Raw genomic sequence first — 15,897 nt, forward strand, 5'->3', positions numbered from 1 at the left:
TGTTGATGTGCCCATATACTGCATGTGAATGGGAATGGGTATAAGGCACTTCAGCCAAAGACATGACATCATGGCCGCAGCGACGATAGAAGATTGGAGCTGTGGTGGTGGAGTAGAGGGGGTTCAGAATGGAACTTGGACAATGCCATAGAGTCCTATACATTAGATTTAGAAATTCCCATTCACACACATGCATTTTGCAGTTGAGTTTTTTTTTTCTCTGGTACATTTCAGGTGTTAGAGCCATTTGGTTTCCACTTAACTCTGTCCATGTATTTTATTATTAAAGAGGTTGTCCCATAAAGACAACTTAACCCCCATTCACAGGAGAGGGGATCGGTCTCTGATCAGCGGGGGTCTGACCGCTGTTAAAGGGGGCCACCTCCCCCATTTGAATAGAGCGGCAGTCACTCATGCACACTGCCGTTCCACTAAACTCTGTGAGGCTGCTGGAGATAGCCATGTGATTTTCGCAGTCCTACAGAGTCGAAAGGAGTGGTGGGTTTCTGCCGCCCCAATCAAACTTAGAGATCATGCCTGGTTCTTGTGATTGGCAGGGGCCCCAGCGGTCAGACCCCCACTGATCAGACACTTATGGCTTATCCTGCAGATATGGTATAAGTTCTTTTAATGGGACAACCCCTATGAGTTTTGCAATGATTGCCAGCCATCATACTGAACTTCAGGAACCAAGGGTGAGGGTCGCATTCTGGAACTCCGTAGTGTGAATCCAAGCATACTGTGTAGATTAATCCAAGCAATTTATTTTATTTATTTTATGCACTTATATAGCGCTACTATATTCCGCAGCGCTTTACAGACATCCAACTGTCCCCAATGGGGCTCACAATCTAGGTTCCCTATCAGTATGTCTTTGGAGTGTGGGAGGAAACCGGAGAACCCGGAGGAAACCCACGCAAACACGGGGAGAACATACAAACTCCATGCAGATGTTGTCCTTGCTTTATTATATACATACTGTACCATGTAAAAATGGGAAACCTAATCATCAGCTCACAGGGCCAGAGTCAGATTGTGGTTCCACCAGAGGAAATTACTCTCACGGCCCAAACCCCATATCATCAATAAAGTCTAAAAGGTTTGATTCATAGAAGTAGATCCTAGTGGCAAGTTATTGGCTCCAATGAAAGTTGTAAATGTTTTTTTCTTCTGAACCCACTATGGTATCAGAGCCTGGGCCCACCGGAGTATCCTCTGGTACTCTGGTGGGCCAGTCAGACACTGCACAGGGCTGGGGGGAAGGGGATCAAATTCCTCGCTGTTGCCCTGCAAATCCATCATCAGAAAGACAACCTAGGTCTCCATTGTGGATTGTCTGCTTTATTATGGGATGATCACCCAGCTTGTAAATTCTAGTTCTAAGGATATATCAGGTTATCTATGATACTGTTTATGCAGTTTATACCTCCATCGAAATTCCAACAGTAAAGACATTTCTTAAACATCTGAAACTTAGGTCTCCTTATTTTGAGGAACATCTTTAGGTTCTTGTAGGCAGCATTGAGGCTGACTCATAAAGTGCTCTGAACATAACTCCTGCTTTAGTAGTCAGTGAAACTCTAAATTGATTTCTTGTGTTTCTGATGTCACACAGCGAAAAAAAAAATCACAACTGACCACTGCAACTTGTGCATGCTCCAAGAGGCGGATTTCGCCTCCCTCCCATTCTTTCATAACACTCACCCTAAGCCCTGCTGTTCCTTTCCCTGAAACCAGTGCTCAATAGGACCCTCCACATACATTCTTCTTCTCATGCACTATCTTTTAGGATACCAAGAAGGACGCAGGTGACCATACTGTAGGGGGGCAAGAAACAGGAGCAATGAATGCATGATTGGTCACTTTTTCTCCCCTGCTAGCTAATATAGTTTTGGAAGGAGTCAAAAGCTGGAGGGATGTGGTAGGGGGAGGGGAGGCTGGGGGATGCCCTAGTGATTGCAGTCCAGGCAGCCTGCTGTCACACTCTCCCTCTCTCTCACACACACATTGTCACAGTAAAGAATGGTGAGTCCCACACACGGCTTCGCTTTGGTCCCCTTGGCTTTGCACAGTGTGGATTACTAAGCAGCACATTTGAAGGAGCATGTTCCCAGAACCAGGAGGTAAGGAGAGGCTTCTATCTGGATGCATAAATGGTCTTTTTAAGGGCTGGTTGTTCCCTGTGGCTTTAATGTGGAGGCAGCAGCTGTCCTGCATCAGCATGACCTGCTTTCCAACCTTTTGTTGCCAATGGGGCTAGCAATGCCTTGCCACACAATCCTACCACAGAGGTCAATAGGCATGGCTCTTGGATTTTTTTAAGAATTAACAAAGCCGCTGGTTTCTGGGCTGTGTACGTTTGGGACTGCGGTTACCCTACGTGTTTCCCTTTTTATCACTCGTCTACGTATTCCATTGATTTTATAGGTGAAAGTATACAAAGTTTCGTCAGTGTATTCATTTCTGGCGACGAGGTTTTCATCTTAATGTCTACAACATGAACATGTAAAACCTCCTCTTTGCATTATGTGTCCAATGGAAATGTAGGACTTTGTTGCAATTATATAGTAGGCTGGCCTGCGAACATATATGTATGAATTTTGTGAATGAGGGGTTTGGCGATAGTTCAGAGGAGTGGCGTCATGTAACACATTGTACAGTGAGCTGGAGCTCTGATCAATAGATTGAACTTTTTAGGTGTATACAGACTTTATCTATCTATCTATCTATCTATCTATCATATCTAATATCTATCTCATATCATACTGTCCCATATCTATCTATCTATCTATCTATCTATCTACTATCTATCTATCTATCTATCTATCTATCTATCTATCTATCTATCTATCATCTATCTACTGTATCTAATATCTATCTCATATCTATCTATATCTATCGATCTATCTTATCTAATATCTATCTATTTTCTATCTATATCATACTGTCTCATATATATCTATCTACTATCTATCTTCTATCTATCTATCTATCTATTATAGTGTGTATACTATATATATATACCTACATTGTGGCTTTATGCCTGCATTTGCATTCACTTTACTTTTAATTTTTCAGATCTCATCATTCCCTTCCTTTGCCACATATTTCTCTTCTGTCATTTTACTATCGATCTTTTGCTTTGAACCTTATTTGTTTTTTTATCACTTTTTAGACTGGTTGATTGTGATTTGGGCTGTTCACACTAGACACCTCCAGCATGTTGTGCTGTAATTCTCATTTATTTAGTGTATGAGCTGTGGTAAGCGGCTTCGTTCATCCGGGGACAATGCTTTCTGCTGTGTCTGCAGGCTAGCGGCTACTATGGGGCTAGTTGTTATGGAATCAGATCTAGCAGACTTGTGTACAGACAGCGTCTTAGTGAGAAAAGTGGTAATTCACATTCTTGCATCATAGGCGTGAAAGCAGTTTGAGCTATTCTTCATTATTACAGACATTAGATTGTCCAGGTCATTTTGCTACATTTAAAAAATGCTATCCTTCATCCATTGTATGTCTGTGTCTCTCCTTAGGCCAGTGCAATACATTTTACGCCAAAAAATAACAACCTCCTAATTTCTACATTAAACTTTTGCAAATGACGGGATGCCACATTTTGCTGGGCTATCCATTATGACATTACTTTGCCTCCCTGGGAGGAGGGGGCTTATAAACAGTGTAATGGTGGGATACATCGTGCATTTAGGATTTGGGAAAATGTAAAGCCATATTTTCTTCTACTTTATGTAGTGAATATTTGACTTTATATTGTAAGCACTGTAATAGGTGAACTGAATTTAGGCCACTTTTAACCATGGCGGATGCGCCACGATTTATGGACAACTTTCGACAATGTCTAAATGAGGCCTTATGTTCGGATGTGTATAGGATAATAGTCATTAATGTGGGGGCAGTGATCGTGTACTTTCCTACACTAAGGCTACCTGCACACCATGCGGATTATGTGCGGTTTTTCATATACACTTTGCTTTTTTCTCTCTTTGCTGTTTTTACATCTGCAGCATTTCTATTGTTTGTGCAGTTTTTTTGTGCGAATTTCCCCCTTTTTCAATGGAAGGGTGAGATCTGCAGCAAAAGCTCACCAAAAAACGGAAGTAAAACATGTGGTTTTTTGGTGCAGAAATCCGCATGGAAATCGGTGCCCATATTCTGTTAGTAAACCTGAAACCATGTGCGTGTACCCTTACTTGCCTATCCTCGTAGACTGACATGAGCTCACTCGTGCCTAGAACTAAATATACTCCTAAGCGGAGGCAGGGGGTTGCTCACATGGTGCTGTCTCAACTCTTTGCTTACATACGTCATCGTACAATAGAGCAGAACAAGCATTAAACATTAAGAAACCTGATCCGTTTAATTTACGTCCCCGCTGCATAATATTCAACACTGGCGTACATTGCGTATCGCTCCTTTTAAGTTGGATTTAACCCTTTGCAGCTGTCGCTGCACACAACTGTTGGGCTACGCACACAGGAGTAAAAGTTTCGGGCTTGGCAATGTTAACGTTCTCTCATGTGAAGAAAACAAATATCATTTCATCCACATTACACTTTGGGACCCGGTAGAAATCACTTTATACCCCCGGGAGATCTTATGTTTCGTATTAAGTCTCCAATTATTGCACACATGGTAAAATCTATTTATATCAACTCCAGTTAGGAAGGTCTTGTTGGAATTCAGAGGCACTGTGTCACTGAGATTTCGCAGATTCCACACCTCCTGCTGGATTATTTGATGTGGGAAAGGCTCGTGGTGATCGTTTCCATTTCCATTACAGCCTGAGACTGCACAGCTTGCTGTTCCTCCATCTATATCATGCACAAGTCTAAACCGCAAGCCTTCTGCTCACATTGATTTGAACTGTACAACCCATGTAACACAAACTATGCTGGACATAGATAAGTGAAGCTGAGGGAGGTCGAGGCTTGTTTCATACATGGTGTTTTTCTGAGAAATGCCACCTTTTGCTGTGTTTAAATTTTATTTTATTTTTTGCAGCCAGATACTACTTTAATATCTATATTGAATTATAAAATGCACTACATACAATACATTTTGGTTTTTAGTGTTTTTGTGGCGTTGGGTTTGGCCATGTTTTTTCTTTTTAAACGTTTTAGCGCATGCATTTATTATGTGTTTTATTTATTTATTTAGTATGTAACCCCCTCCTTGGTAGGTCAGGTTTAAAAACATACATTGCCACTTGTGTTTTCAAAAGCAAGGCCAAAAAAATCATTGGATGATTATGGCACAAAATGCCAGGCAAAATGTGTCACATACAGAGCACGGTGTGACTTTTAAGAAAATCTCATTGACCCCCCCTCCCCAAAAAAAAGCAACACAAGTGAAGAAAAATGGCATAAAAACATGTTTATACTGCATTTAATAATTTCCATAGTAACCAACATTTGGCTGTAAAAACAAAAATGTCAGGAAAGATACACAATTCCTAAAACATGCCAAAAAAGACTGTAACACCACTCACACTACGTGCAAATCCAGTTCTAATCTGGTACGATTTTAATGACCAGAGCATGTACTTTTTGGGGATCACCCTATTAGTAGAAGCATGGGCTGCCAGAAACAAAAAATCTAAAGTAAAACATGACTTTTTGTCATTTTCGACCTTTAGGTAGAAAAAGTTTTGAGCATCATCAATATCTAAACAATTGTTCTACAATAAGTAAACGTTCTGTCAGTAAAGTCTGAATGAAACGCTTCCCGTCACCATCAGATAGATAGAACCTTTTAACATGTTTTCATCACCTGAGGACTTTATCATTGGAGTTTTCAACAGATTTAATACGGTCAATTTAAAGGTCCAGATTATGCCCGTAACAGCCAGATCCCCCATGGTACTACAGAACTGAGCCTAGACTCTAGACTCAGTTCTGAAGTGTCATGAGGGATCTGGGTGTTATGGGTGTAATATGGACCTTTAAGCAGCGATGGCTAACCTCCGGCACTTGGGAGTCGTAGTAGTTTTACCACAGCTGGAGTGCCAGAGGTTAGCCATCACAGCTCTGGAGCATCATAGGGTTCTAGGTGGACCTAAGAGTGGGTCAGTAAAACTGCAGGAGGTTCTTGGGTTGCAGCTGAATTCATTACCCATAAATGCAGCTCCACAATGGAGAACTGTGATTCAGGGATACTCTTTTGTTGCATCAATGTTCATGTAGGGAACAATCGCATATGTGGGTATATCATTGAATATGTTGGCCTGGATGCCCACCGGATGGACTGGGTTTGCTTCCAACCCATAATGGTGAACTCTCCTTCATGGAGAGGTTGACACGATTCATAGATTCTTTATGCTATGTAATATATACAGAAATAAAGGCTAATTCTAAGAATGGTTCTGGAGTAGGTTTGAAGGCAGCAGGGCAGTGTATTTAGGGTACTTCTGTGGAGAGGCGCCACTTGCTCTCCATCCCTGTTTGTCAAGTGTTTCATACATAACAACTGAGCTGCAGAAAAGCAATGGCAAGGGCGGTCGATTTAATATGCTGAGGAGTGAAGTGGAATTAGCCTGCACTAGACTAGTGAGGGGCATCTGATGTCTTCTCCGCTTTGTCTGCTCTACCATTACTAGATCCTCTGCATGCCGGTGTTATGGCTAATTCATACACTGCTGTCATCGGGCTGGTGTCCTGACTGAGCAGAGGACTAAACACATATGTCTAGTCATGACGACTGCAGTGCAGACATGTCTTACTATACTGTATGCAACATAGTGACATTTAACTATGGGATTGATGAAATATTGCACCCCACCTAAATAGGAGTAGTAAAAGTGTGTTTGCCAGATGACGGCATCTGGATAGCTTATCTTTAGTCTTACATGGGATTTTGGGAGAGTTGCCATGAAATCCCCAAAGAGTTTAGCTAGAAATTTGCCTCTGCTGTATCTCTAGGCATATCCTCCAAGTGTCTTCATTTTTGATCCAGATTTCTGAGTCCCTCTTGTGAAATGTCTGTCTTTCAGAACAAATTGCTGATTTGTGGTAATACATTTACTATAATGTCCCAGAAAGTGAAGGCTTTTATACATAGTGGACTCCTTGTGAACGAAGCTGGCAGATATACCGACCCCTCTCCCCCGTCTGTGCTGCCACATGTGGACTGCACCTCGGTGTTCCTCTCAAATCTTAGGCTCATTCACATCAATATTTCCCCATAAGACAAGCAGTTCACTTAATTCACAATTCAGCAATTGTGCACCCAGTTTAACATTATTAAAGACAGCAAATTTCAGAAGTGATTTGACATTGACCACTCGTTCACATTTATTACGCTCTGCAGTATGAAGCCAGTTATTGTTAGCTTTATAGTATAATATGTAATTTACAGACTGAAATATAGCAATATAATACTTCTGTCCTCTGCCTCATCTATATGTACTGGATGTGAATTAGAACCCAGTTGTCTTGTTTCATTTCCAAATATTACATTTGCTGCTTGCTCTGGCCATGTACTTAATAATAGGCACCTTAACTGTGATGGCAGGTTAGTTGTAATTAAGTGCAAACTTAGCATCTAAATGCAACATTTACGGTAATAACTCAAATGTATTAAAGGGTATTTATTAGCAGGGTCTTGGACTGTTATCTGTAGTAATACATGAGTAGTACTGCAGAGCACTACTTTGTGTTTTCCTACTTCCCCTCATTCCCCCCCTGTCAGCGCTCAAAGCTGCACTGAAATACATTGTCAGGACTGTAGCGCACATGAGTCCGCTCCATTATGTTAGTGCAGCACCGCAGTCCAGACTACATATTTCAGAGTAGCTTTGAGTGCTGACACAGGGGTAACGGGACAGTAGGAAAATATAAAATAGAACCACTCTATGCACCCTTGTTCTACCTGCTTTCTCTTCCAGACCCTCTTTGATTGACAGTGCTAGGCGGAATGACTATGCAAGAACTTGACCCTGTCAATCAAGAAGGAGGAGTAGCGGCTAGCAGAAGAAGCAGGAGGAGCAAGGGTGCACAGAGTCGCTTGAGCCTACCCTCAGTGCACTTAACTTCACATTTGCATATGAATGAAAAGTACTTACTAAGTGAAAGGTATCATTACATATAGCTGAGCTGAAGACATTGTGCCTGGGTAACTGGCTTAACAGTAAATTTCCAGGTGACAAATTCCCATTAAGCTGCAAAAATAAATTTTGTATTTAGAGGTTTGTTCAGTTGTGTTTGGGAATTTTATTTCTATTTCTGTATACTGCCTTTTTACTAAAATTTGCCAGATTTGTTTAACATAAGGGGCAGGGTTAAAGGGTTTGTCAGCCAATCCCGCCTCCCCCGCCAGGCATGTGGAAGGAAGCACACTTACCTGCTCTTCAACACTTGGTTCTAGCTCCTTCAGTCCACAGTGATGTGCCTCTTTGAGGACATGTCACCGTTGCGGCCAGTCATTGGCTGAGGCTCCTATCCTTTGACAAGCGGGGTCTGAAGTGCGGTGGATTGAAGGAACCAGATCTAAGTGGCAGGGAGCAAGTAAGTATGTCTCCTTCCACAGGTTTATTGGGATATGTGGAGCTGCCGAAAAGTGTCTGAAAGCTGGACAACCCCTTTAAAGGGAACCTGTCACCTGGAAAACACATATTAAACCAACCACAGTACCTTAAAGTATCCCCCAGTGTGTTGCTAATCATGATTTTCTTTCCTTATTCTGTCTCCTCATATTTGTTAAAATTGCAGTTTTAATGTCTATTGGCTCCTTCTCTAGTCAGGCTTGAAGTCAAGGGGGCAGCGGCCTCCTTGCTTCAAGGCACGATAACTCCGCCCCTTACCCCTCCTCTCTACATTGTGAGGCAGCGCACGGCGATTTTAACAAATATGAGGAGACAGAATGAGGAAAATAAATCATGATTAGCAACACACTGGGGGATACTTTAAGGTACTGTGGTTGGTTTAATATGTGTTTTCCAGGTTCCCTTTAAGGTTCCATATGTCCTGCTACATACGTATATATATATATAGCAGGGAATGTACAAATGCCAAATAACTGTCGCCCATGTGTTCCGAAATTGCAAGCAACATACCCCTCGTACGGTCGTGTGACATTTTAATGAATAAAGCATGGTGGTACAGTTTTGTCACATTTTACATAAGGGTATGGTCAGGTTTTGGAAGCCAAAAACTTCCAAAACTGCATCAGGAAACCTGACCGTGTGGCCGTACCCTTATTCCAAACAGAGGACACATTGGTACGCAGCAGAGTTCTCATTTGAAACTGGAAAGAAATGCAATGTCCAGATGTAAGAGAATTAGATTTAAAGAAAACTTATTCTGAAGATATGTTATTTGAGTTTCATCCTCTGTGGTTCTGTGCGGTATGTGCAGTCTGAACTGTCTTCTAGCCGGGTTGATACTACAGCAACATCTCGTCTGACGTGAGCGCTCGTATAATCTTGTGGTAATGAAGTGGCAGCCACTACGGTGACTTATGTAACTTATATAACCTAGCCGTACAGAATCACTTTAATTCACCCTGGAAGCGAGCTAGTCGCGGAGGCTGATGTGTCATCAGGCTGTTCTCAGAGGAGGTACATGTTCTGAGAGAACATTACAGGCAGTTCTGTCCTGGGGGAAAAACAAGGAAAGCAAAATTACTGGAAAGTATGAGTGTTCTTTCTTTATACTTCAGACAATAATTAGAAATTTAATGAATGGGATTCCTGATCCTGTTCCAGATGGGCAAACATGTTTAGAAGGGGATGTATGTCATACACATGGTTCCTTTGGAGGATGTTAGAAGTCTATTATGCTTAAAGGGGTTCTCTACTTTGGACGGTTCTTACTTAAAGGGGTTTCCATCATTGACACACTTTCTGGCAGTTTCCCCCTCCCTGCTGGACCTCTGGAGTGAAGCATACCTACCTGCTCTCCGCTGCTCGGCTACCGCTCCTTCATTTGATTGTACTCCTGTTCTCTGCTTGTCAACTTCCAGAGTAGATAGGGTCACATGTGCCACTACAGTCAATAAATGGCCACAGTTTTGACGTGTCCACCAAGTGGCACATCACTGGGACACGTCACTACTACAGCCAATTATTGGCAGCAGTGGCACACGTGATCCCTGTCCACTTGAAAGTTGACAAGCAAGGAACCGGAGTGTAGTGAACCGAAGGAGCCCGGTACTGAGCAACAGGGAGAGCTTAAGTATACGTCGCTCCACAGGTCCAGCGGGGAGGAGGAGCTGCCGAAAAGTGTCTGTGTGATGCAGGACAAGACTTGTCAGAGAGAGAGAGAGGGGGAGATGCCAAGAGATTAGGACCCTGAACAGGGGACCTGCCTAATACAACTTACAACTACCTAATGGAATACTTGAAAATGGTATTTCTGAACTGAAGGAGCCCTTTAATATTATTTGGCGTATATCTATTTAACACAAAGGTGTTAGGCAATCCCTGCGGCTACTGTATGGAGAGGGGAGGCTTCCTTTAACGTTGACCCCATCCTGCTCTCTCAGGGGCTGACATTGGAGAACACAAAGACCAGCCCCTCCAAGTATAGGCCCAAGGAAAAAAATGGAGTTCTTGGATGGGGTGTGCTTTTTTGATATTTGCCCGTATACATATTTAATTTGGAATAGAAGAACGGCTAGGATTGGATCCAAAACACAATAAAGGATCTAGTCCCTGACTTGAATATTTGCACCTAAACTTTGCCGTGTGAACAAAGTCTAAACTGAAATATATACCTTGTTTAACATGAGGCAGGATTATAGGTATATACTACTGTACAATATACAATATTACAATTGGGCTTTCAGTCCCCTGTGAGAAAAATCACATTATTTATAAATGCTGTATATTCATACCGCAGGCTATTATTATGTAGGAGCATTTCTGTAATCTCCTGCGTACCCATTATTATTACTTACAGTACAGTACACGTAATGACAGCATAGTTTAGTGTTATGTGTAATAGAGCAGCCATAGCCACACTGTGCAATGTGTTCAGCTCCCTCTTCGGGTTTTATGTTGCACTTTTTAGACAAATGTCCCTCCACATCATGCGTCATTCCTGCCTTCCTGTTCCACGTGGCCTTTTATCTGCAAATCTGTTCCAGTTGTCCCTGGAGCTGGGAATGCAGAGGATTACAGAAATGCTCCTGTATTTTCTCCTCTGTTTGTATGCCACATACCAGCAAAATAACAATGTGAGACGCTCACTCAGCGCCAAATTAAATTATCCACGTCAGGATTTCTCCAGAATCTCTTTGTGTTTAGTTCTCTATTTCTTGTGTATTAATTTAAGTGAATTCTCTTAAATATTAAATTAAAGGGAGTAGAATATTGATTGCCTATCCTCATTAATATCTGATCAGCAGCGGGCCACTGATAGGGATGCAGTGCTTGGAAGAGCGCCGCAGCCTCCTCACAGCTTACCAAGAACAGCGCCGTATATTGTATAGTGGCTGTGCTTGGTATTGCAGCCCAGTCCCAATGCAGGATCGGACTGGACTACCAAAGTACCAGAAGATCCTTCAGTGGGCCCATAATGAGCCGCAAAGATCCAGAAAAAACTCATTAGGCTGTCTTTGGAGCAATCACTTGCCAGTAGGGTCTATTTCTCTAATTCAAAACCTACCTTAAACTTTATGGATAATATAAGGGTTGGGCCTGTAGAATAAGTTCCTCTTGTAGGCCCTGGAAATCCCAGTCTCAGTGCCACTAGCCTAGACAGAGGCCGTAGTGCTCAGTGGGAGTCGGACCTTCACTGATCTCACATTGATGACCAATCCTGAGGATAACTGAAGGTAAGAGTTGAACGGCACTCCTCATTTGGTGTGGACGGTGCTCAGTGGTAAGTATAATAGCAATGTTAATAGGAAAACCACGGCACTCAAAAGAAAATGTTGCGTAAATTTCTTATTTATTTTCTTACATTCTTATTTTTATATTCTTATATTTTTGTATATATATATCCATCCGGAAAATTAATTCATAGTGGTATAGTGGCCAACGTTTCGGTCTTATCCAAGACCTTGTTCACTGCCTGAGTCTTACAAGTAATGGACGCACGCCATCCGATGCCTCCATTACTTGCAAGACTCAGGCCGTGAACAAGGTCTTGGATAAGACCGAAACGTTGGCCACTATACCACTATGAATTTATCTTCTGGATGCATATATATATATATATATATACAAAAATTTAAGAATATAAAAACAAGAATTTAAGAAAATAAATAAGAAATTTACCCAACATTTTCTTTTGAGTGCCGTGGCCATCCTGAGGATAGGCTATCAATATTTTATTCCTGGAAAACCACTTTAATACAGTTCTATCTGTTTCACATCCAATATGGCCTCCACTACAGTTATTAGCTTTCTCAGGTTCCTCAATGGCAAAAATCTCTCAATACATGGCGTACACTAATGCGTCCATAGACTTTATGGGGCCCCACTATTCAAAAAAGGATCCTGCAGTTCCAAATGTAGTTGACTGCACTTTTCAATATAACCATAAAAAACCCATATCCACATACCATGCTCTATAACGGTACATTTTTCTTCTTATTGTAGTCAATGGCAGGACTATTTATATAAATGTGGACTAACTTGGGGATGCATGGTGACACCCTATTTGGAAAACATATTGACAACTTGATTCGTTTTTACCCAGATTTTTCAGTAACAGAATGGATTTTGACACCACAGTTGAAGGGTTGGCTCATGGGGTTGCATTTACTGATGATTTTATGATTTTAGAGGCAAATGGAATAATTTTTGAGCTTTATTCTGACCTGATGATTGTGACCTTTATTAGCAGCTATTAAAGCAGGGGCTGTGGGCTAGGACAATACTGAAGCTTTGGTAAAAGTTGTCTTTGAGCGTGCACATTTCCACAACTCAGTGCTTTCAGTAATGACAGTTAATGAGTTTTTTTTTTCCTTTTGTGGGCTGTTATTGTGAATCTACGCAGTCACCCCAGCGTTAAAAATAATCGGAGACAGCCTCTGAAAGAAGCAGTCCGGCCTCATTTTCTTTTCATTTTTCCACATCAGTGGCTAAAAACTTCATCTAACCCCCCCATCCCTCCAAAACCTGAAGCGGAGTATACAGTTAATGCCATGTTTCTCAGCTTTGTATTACATGAGGTTGCGAAGTGCTGTCTCGGGGGGTATGGCACCTCTCAGTGTCAGCATGTGACACAAAGTTCAGCTTTCGGTGACATGCTGGTGCTTGACATAGGCATCAGAGGGATTTTTGTAACTGCTGCGCTGCAAATCCCATACACAGTGTGAAGCTTTCTATCAATTGTTCTGCAAAGCATTGCTTGGCTCCGTCCCCGAACTGTTTGCTTTTTTCTTTCTTTTTTTTTTGCAGGAGGGGCACATGGTGAAATGTTCATTTAAAAAAGTTAACACCATAGAAGAAGTGGTTGAACAGATCAGAATCTGTTTTATTCCAGCCTGAAGTCCACTGACAGACTGTTTAGGTTTACGCAGCTTTGAGAATGCCATTGACTGCTTGTTTATTGTAGAAGTGTCAGTAGTGATAAAATAGGGTTGGTGCCAAGCCAGTGACTCCTAGCTCGACAGGCAGGAAAGCTGGCATCGATGTCAGGAGAGATTTTATAGACATTTACATTTTATTTATATCAGGCGCTCTAATATGTGCATGGACCTAGTATGGCAGTGCATGAAGTCTATATGGTATGTCTATGAAGCACTGGATTCCCTGCTAGAAGCAGAACACCTCCCCTAATCCAATGTTGCATGTAGGTTTCGAATCAGAAGTACATAATGGACATAAAACAGATTTAAAGGGGTCCTCTAATCTCAGACATCAGTCCCACATCAGTCAGACTGTCCTGGTCGCTGATGCATCCAGGCTGCAAGAGGCATCTGGGTTTACGGAAACAGCCGAGGTATGCTGTTTCCATCACTCCCATGGTAGCACAGTGACCGTATCTCACAGCAGAGCTCTCTGTGCTACATGGTTTCCAGAACCGCCATTTATTTCTATGGGAATTAAGCCAACAGTGTAGCACAGTGAGTGTGGCTGTTTCCATAAACCCAGCCATCTCATGGAGTCTGAATGAGGCAGCCAACAGGGTATGACTTGTTGGTCTTGGTGGACCCTGATTTAGAAGCAGATGCAGGTCCCAGAGGTGTGATCCATGGACTTGTATATCTGATATTCATGACATATTCACAGGATGTCTACCATTGATCCATACAATAAAAATTTTTGTCCTAGGATCAACATTTATCACTGATGGCTGGGTGATGCACTACTGGGACCTTCTTCAATAATAAGAATGAGGGATCCTGTCCCCCCTTTTCCTCTTCACTACACCCTAGGAAGTGATGAGGAACGTGAATGGAGCATGGTCCAGAATGCTCACTAATATCACTCCATTCAGGTTGTGTCATTGATGGAGATTGCCGATTGAAGGGTTTGGTTATCTTTGCTATCGTAATGGGTGGTGTCCCCAGCCAATAGACACTTATGACCTGTCCTGTGGATAGGTGATAAATGTTCATTCTGGGAAACTCTTTTAAAGGGATTTTCCGAGTGTTTAATACTGATGACCTATCCTTGGCCTCCTTGCAGCTTACCAAAAGCAGTGCCACCCATTGTATAGCAGCTGTGCTTGGTATAGCAGCTCAGCCCCATTCACTTGAATTGGACTGAGCTGTGCCTAGGCTATGTGACTGATGAATGTGTCATCACTGGCCTAGGAAGAAGCTGCAGAACTCATGGAGTGCTGTGGCCTCTTGGTGGGGGAGACATGGAGGCAAATGACCCCTTTCAGACCTAATAACTGAACCATAGTATTAATAAAATAACGACATGACACCTTGTGTTGGAATAAAAATGGCCGCAATGCTTTATTAAGGGTAAATAAATTAATAAATAATTAAAACTTCAAATTTATTAAATAAATAACCATTAAAAAACTTCAATAATTACCGAAATCCACTCAGCAATAGCTGAGTGATACAGCCCCTCTAATAAAGCAAAGCGACATAAAGCGTAAGAATAGGGAGGAAGGGCGGTGCGACCATCCGGTCTTGATAAAACTGGCCCAGAAGCGCCGCCGAAACCCTCTTTTTAAGGACCATACTTTCCCGCCGCTGGCATCAAAACCAATCAGCTGTCTGGAAATCTCCCCCAGCAACCAGCTGCACCAATCAGAGAAGATCCCTGCTTGTCATCTAAGGCTCAGGTGAGACCGGATAAAACCAGCTGATTCTGACAGAAACTTTACCACTTGAGGTAAACCTGAAATAAAAGAGCGGGAAAAGCAAAAAGGGGGGGGGGGGAGAGAGCAAAAACCATACACAAAATACAAAAATGTATGGTGTCATTGCCCCCATGTGTCCCCCAAGCGAAACGCTCTGGGGGGCCTGAACAGGAGTCGGATCCTCACCAATCAGATACTGATCCCGAAGATAGGCCATCATTATTAAACATCCAGACAACCCCTTTCAAGATCTATAATAGGGCTGTGTGCATTGGACCATATTTTGGTAATTGTGGATAACTTTCAGATTAGAACTTCAGAAGTGTCTATAGAGCAATAGTGAGCACAGATGAAATGACCAATTAGCCCACTTTTGTGCTAATGTGATGGTGAATGTGTGGATTTCTACATGTATGTCTTGTCTTCATGGTCAAATGCTACATGCTGAAATGAAATCTAAATCAAATCAAAGCCTCTTGCACATGACCGTATCCGTTTTTGCAGTCCACAAATCGTAGATCGGCAAACCACACAGATACCATGTGCATCCCGCATTTTCCCTTCTGCAGGTCCAGCACTATTTTCTAGATGTCAATTCTATAAAATAGGACATGTTCTATTTTTTTTTTTATGGGACTGCCGAACAGACGTACGAATGAGGACAGCA

The 15,897-nt window shown here is 42.1% G+C and overlaps 1 protein-coding gene across 1 annotated transcript in view; it reads left to right on the forward strand.

Moving 5' to 3' along the window:
• Positions 1–1,701: 1,701 nt before the first annotated feature.
• LOC120996157 (fidgetin-like) overlaps positions 1,702–15,897 on the forward strand; it is an 89,507-nt gene continuing 75,311 nt past the window's right edge. Inside the window, exon 1 of the mRNA XM_040425909.1 lies at positions 1,702–2,123. The gene's annotated coding sequence lies outside the window, so the exon portion shown is untranslated. The remainder of the gene's footprint in view (positions 2,124–15,897) is intronic.

The sequence above is a fragment of the Bufo bufo genome, chromosome 3, assembly GCF_905171765.1.
Source record: "Bufo bufo chromosome 3, aBufBuf1.1, whole genome shotgun sequence".
Classification (NCBI taxonomy): Eukaryota; Metazoa; Chordata; class Amphibia; order Anura; family Bufonidae; genus Bufo; species Bufo bufo.